Source organism: Ictidomys tridecemlineatus, chromosome 10 (genome assembly GCF_052094955.1).
Source record: "Ictidomys tridecemlineatus isolate mIctTri1 chromosome 10, mIctTri1.hap1, whole genome shotgun sequence".
NCBI classification, from domain to species: Eukaryota; Metazoa; Chordata; class Mammalia; order Rodentia; family Sciuridae; genus Ictidomys; species Ictidomys tridecemlineatus.
In genome coordinates, this window is record NC_135486.1 from 102,897,910 (window position 1) to 102,904,156 (window position 6,247).

Consider the following 6,247-nt stretch of genomic DNA (forward strand, 5'->3'; position numbering starts at 1 on the left):
AACTTGGGAGACTGACAAAGGAGGATCACACATTTGAAGCTCACCTCTGCAAATTAGTGAGATCCTAAGCAACTTAGTGAAACCCTGTCTCAAAATAAAATATAAAAAAGGGTCGAGATGTAACTCAGTGGGAAACTCCTGGGTCCAATCACTGCTACAAAAGAAGGAGGAGGAGGAGGAGGAGGAGAGAAAACAAAGAAAACAAAACAACTTAGAATGTCTGATTGATCTAACTACAATTCTATAAAGAACTCCAAATGTATTTTTCTCAGTTTATCTCTACATGAAGGTTATGAAGGCCACTATTCAAAGTTATGTTTTCCACTGCTTAATTGCACTTTAATCCATTCAATTATTTTCTCGGTTCCTTTTTTTAAAAGTTCATCAATGTTATTCAACTATTTTCTGCTTATACCAACTTAGGTATCCATTGGCCTCCTTTTAATTGTTTTGTAACTTATTTTTGTGTGTGTGGTACTGGGTATTGAAATCAGCCTTCCTATTCTAGGTAAGTACTCTATCAGAAATCTACAGCTCCTGTCCTCCTTTGACTATTAGATCAAGGAATTTATTTAACTGTACTTATTTTAAAGTGTATATTTTCTATGTTCTGATAGTCATTTGACCAAAGCTAACTCCAAACACTCTCTGGGAAATGCCGGTTTTACTTTAGCCTCCTCTTTTCTCCAACGTACTTTGAAAAGATGCCTTCAAAGCTGTGTTGTTTACCATGCTCTGTTTGTGTATTCATGGTGGATTTCTGAATATATCATCTCATAGCCTTTTTTACTGAAAAATTCTTTTGAGATACCTTCTGATAATTTTATGAAAACTCCCTTTTATGTCACTTTCCAGTAACTGTTTTCAAAATTCTCTCTTTAATATGTATATGTATATATATATATGAACAAATCAAATATATATATATCAAGTAACATATATATTTGTTACTTGATCCTAGGAAGAGTTTCCAAAATTTTCATAGGGGGGGCATAAATATATTCTGGCTGTAGTGTTTGAAACCTCAGATATATATATATATATATATATATATATATCTGTATATATATATATACACACACACACACGCACACACACACACATCTGTTAGCTGTATCTCAAGTTCCTTTATTTATTTTATAAAAATTAATTTTGAGTCAGGGACTCACAAATTTATTAAGGCTCTTTCTAAATTGCTGGTGTGGGCCTCAAGCATATGATTCTACTGACCCATGATCCTGAGGCATTAGGATTGCAGTTTTGTGCTACCATCAACAACTGACAAGAGAAATTTCTCTAGATTCTTTCCATTGTTGCATTTCTGTAGTATGCCCACATTCACTCTTTCATAGAAGCAGATGGACTCTTAAGCAAATACATGAGGGACATCTGATTGTTGATTTAAGTCACCTTATGATCCTTGAAAAGAGTTCTGATGAACATTAATGTATCCCCCAATTTCCCATAGAGATTTTTATATTGCAAGTCCATTTGTTCTCATTTCTCACAGTTCAAATTGCAATTGCCCTCTTGTCTCAGCATGAAATTGGGCCATAAGATATTCCATAGTTTTTAGTAGACACTGAAACATTATGGAAAATAGCATGAAGCTCAACACACCAAGCTGATTTGATTTTTTGTTGTTATTCTGTAAGAGAAGTAGCTGAGTAGCTGTCTAAAATCCTTCTAGAATATAATGTTATTCATTCATCAGTGCAGTTTAATTTTATCTATGATGGAATTTTATTACACTGAGTAATAAGTTGCAGAGATAGCAACATAATGACACTTACTTTCTAAAATAGATACATCAATTTTCTTTTCAGCCATTTAGATTTTTGTCTTCCCTAAGTTATACTCAGGTTCTAGGTCTGTGATGTGCTTTTCACACACTGTATTCTCTAAGTATTTACCCTTCTGAGGAATCTGGGTTGACATAGCTATTGTAGAATGCTTCTTTTAACAAAAAGGATGGAAAAACAGTTGTGTTACTTGAATTACAGTGTCTTTCTGTGATGTCTTCTCTAGGAATTTTCTTAATAATGATGGGAAATAATCTTATGTCAGATTTTCATTTCCTATATCAAAAGCAAACTTGACTTCAGGAGTTTATATGAAAATTTAGATAACTTTTTTTGTTAGTTTTCAGTATGATGTTGAGTAGCCATTTGACATCCAGAACCTGTGTTTTCTCATCTACAAAGTGGATGATTTTAGAGGACAAAATTGGATAATATATTTCATGGTTACTATTAATAGAAGTATGTGATGTGGCTCTATATCTGATAAAACACTTGAAAGACACAGTATAGATGTTATTTATTTAATTATTATCTGTCATTCACATTAATTTTATTTAAAAATCTTGTAATAACATTTTTACCATAGTCACACATGTCAGCCACATCAGAATTCCAGATTCCAATTCTTTCGTGATTTAAGGTGATGAAACTGATTATATGCTTCTCATTTCTCTCTGCTTACTCTATGTCCCCAATAGAGAAATGCTCTGTTCCATGCCTCCATAACCCTTGTTCACCTGCTTTAAAAAATTATGTAGAAACCTGATGTTCTCAACCTATCAATATGATTTGTATTAGTCACAGGAGGAAGGTATTCTAAGCTGTTTTAGAAATAAATAGGGGATAAATAGGGATCTGTGCTTTTTAACCAATAATCCTCACTTCTGGTGAGAATTGTATCCCATTGAAATGCTTGTGACCTAGGAAGATTGTTATATGTATAGTCGCCATTTTCCAATGCTTCTGTATGTCCTTAATACCACTTCTTATATGGAGAAAAAGGTTATTGATTATACTTTATTCCAATTTACTGGATCAAACTTAATCATGTCTTTAGGAACCATAAATTCAAATAGAGCTAGAGTCTGAGGCACTGAGTATTTAGAACATCAAAATATGTTGATGAAACACAATTTAACTAGTAACATAAATTAGTCACCTTCTAAAGACAGGCTCCCAGGAAAAAAATTCAGAATGAAAGAATATGCACAAGTACCATTTTAACAACTACAATCAGATTACATCACATAAGAATAAGTTATATTTTCACCAGGAATCTCTGACTGTAGTTGCTTTTTGCAGCCAAAATTTCTTGGTATTGGCATTTTAAAAATATCTAATCTCTTGAACATGTAGGTCATACTCATATTCTGGATCCTGTGTTGTGCTTTTTTTTCACCCTGTAGCCTCCAAGCATTTGCTCCTATGATGAAGCGGAGTTGATATCGTTGTTTTTGAAGATTTTCCTTAACATAAAAAAAGTAAAATCTGGGCACTATGGTGCATGACTGTAACCGCTACATCTCAGGAGGCTGAGACAGGAGGATCACAAATTCAAAGCCAGACTCAGCAAAAGTGAGGCAGTAAGCAATTCAGTGGGGCCCTCTCTCTAAAGTACAAAATAGGGCTGGGAATGTGGCTCAGTGTTTGAGTGCCCCTGAGTTCAATTCCCAGTACCAGAAAAAAGAAGTGAAATCTTTTGTGTCTCTTAAGTCAAAGAATTCACCTTGGATATTTTGTCCTCATGGTACTGTCCTCACAATGTGGTGGAATAATATTTTCTCCTGACTGCCATCCCTTATACCAGGATCAACCAAGACTTCAGGTAGCTTAGAAGCAATTTTATACAGGTATGTCCACAAGCAATTCTCATTTCTATGCATGCTGCTGAGAAGATTTTTCATACCTAGTATCCTGTGTTATCTTATTTCTACTGAAGGGATGTTTTTAGATTACTCAGTTGTATAGTAGCTTCATGGAGACCATTGACACCAGTAGGTACTATGACCACACAGCTGACAAAACACCTTGAAGTTACTTGTAGAGACTGTTTAACAATTATCTGACACCCAGAACCTTATAACCTTGTCATCATGGGCATTCATGTCATGCACATGCCCAAATACAAAATTTTGAATCTTTCTTGTTTGAGATCCAGATTCCAATTCTGTGATAATTCATGGTCTTGTCGATAAGCATATGTCCCTTCTTTTACTCTAAACCCCTAATAAAGAAGTTTTTTTCTGCATGCTTCTATAGCCCATGTACATTTGTGTTTTGAAAACATAAGACTAGGTGATCTTTTACCTCTTTCTAGACAACATGTCTTATAATTGACAAACTCTGATTAAACTGACCACATTTTATTTTATTTTTTAACTGATTTTATTATTTTTTAAATACATGACAACAGTGGAATGTATTACAATCCTTATTACACATATAGAGCACAATTTTTTATATCTCTGTATATAAAGTACGTTCATGTCAATTTCTGCCATTATATATGTACTTTTTCTTGTATTACAATTCTTTTTTTTGAGGGTCTGATCGTATTTGTTACTGATAAAAATTCTTATTTTTGACTGGACTCAGACTTAGAAGTAGAAGCTCTTATAGAAGACAGCCTGTGTCTCTTGGCAATCCTTTCCTGGTGTTATTCTTTGGGTTTCTTTCATTCTCTTGGCCCAAAGTTTGGCATATTCTTCAGTCTCTTCCTTATTCTTCTTAGTATGCTGTTTCTTCAGAGCAGTACACTAGTGCTTGTGTTGAGTAAAAAGACGTTGAATCTTTGGTGCTTTGGTCCTGGTTTTTTTACCTTCCTTGTTTAAGGGTTTTCTGAAAATATATTGGTGAACATCATCTTCTTTAGAGAGATTGAAAAGTTTGCGGATTCTACTAGCTCTTTTGGGTCCCAGTCTACGATGTACAGTAGTATCAGTAAGTCCAGGATTATCCTTCTTTCCTTTTTTTACAATAACCAAGTTGAGAATGCTCAGATTGGCATCCACAATGCAACCTCAAATAGATTTACACTTTCTCTCTCCAGTTCGCCTAGGTCTATAACAGAAGTGCCCCTTACTCAGTAGTAAGCAAACATGGCCATGGGTCAAGACGCCCTGCTTCATGGGGAAATGTTGTTTCTTGTTCCCGCCACTGATTTGGACCACATAACCCTTTTATTCTTCACCCAGAGCATCCACAGCAACTTCTGTGGCCATATGCTTCTCATAAAAAGTATGAAGTTTGTATTCATCATCCACTTCAATGAGTTTCTGACAGCCAGTGGCTGGGAAGGAGATATTCAGGTTCATCTTGGAGCAGCTGTATTACAATTCTTAATACACACCTTTATACCACAATTTTTCATATCTCTGTTTGTATATAAGGTGTGTTGACACTCAATGCAAATCTTCATACAGGTATTTTGTGTAATGATGACCATCACATTCAACAATCCTTGCTAATCTCCTTCCCCCTTTTCCTCTCACCCCTCTTTCCTATCTAGAATTAATCTGATCCTCCCATGCTCTCCCTCCCTACCCCACTATGAGTCACTCCTCTTGTATCAGAGAAAACATTCAGCATTTGTTTTTTGGGGATTGGCAGACTTCACTTAGCATTATCTTCTCCAATGCCATCCATTTACCTGCAAATGCCATGATTTTGTTCTTTTTTTAATGATGAGTAATATTCCATTGTGTATAAATGCCCATTTTTTTTATCCATTCATCCACTGAAGGACATTTAGGTTGGCTCCACAGTTTAGCTATTGTGAATTGTGCTGCTATAAATTGATGTGGCTGTGTCCCTGTAATATACTGTTTTTAAGTCCTTTGGGTATAGTCCGAGAAGAGGAATAGCTGGGTCAAATGGTGGTTCCATTCCCAGATTTCCAAGAAATCTCCATACTGCTTTCCAAATTGGATGCACCAATCTGCAGTACCACCAGAAATATATGAGTGTACCTTTTTCCCCATACCCTCACCATTATATTATGTTGTTTGTCTTCATAATAGCTGCCATCCTGACTGAAGTGAGATGATATATTAGAGTAGTTTTGATTTGCATTTCTCTGATTGCTAGAGATGATGAGCATTTTTATATGTTTGTTGATTGATTTTATATCCACTTCTGAGAAGTGTCTGTTCAGGTGCTTGGCACATTTATTTATTGGCCCATTTATTTGTTTTTTTAAACTGACCACATTTTAAATATTAGTCTATCCTTTAATTTGTAAAGGGGGTTTGAGATGAATTCTAGCTGGTGTTTGCCCTTGATGTAAACTGAATTAAGATTTTCTGTATCCTGGAATAAGAATCTAAAGGTAATTCAGATATATGAAAAGATTCTGTTTCTGTTAAAATATACAATATATAGTACTATATTCTATATACATATATCAGAATTCCTGGTTTTTTAATAATTATCCATTTCAAGTCAGA

The 6,247-nt window shown here is 34.8% G+C and overlaps 1 pseudogene; it reads right to left on the reverse strand.

Annotated features, from left to right (window-relative positions):
- Positions 1-4,377: 4,377 nt before the first annotated feature.
- On the reverse strand, positions 4,378-5,123 carry LOC144367050 (small ribosomal subunit protein eS6 pseudogene; annotated as a pseudogene).
- Between the last annotated feature and the right edge of the window lie 1,124 nt (positions 5,124-6,247).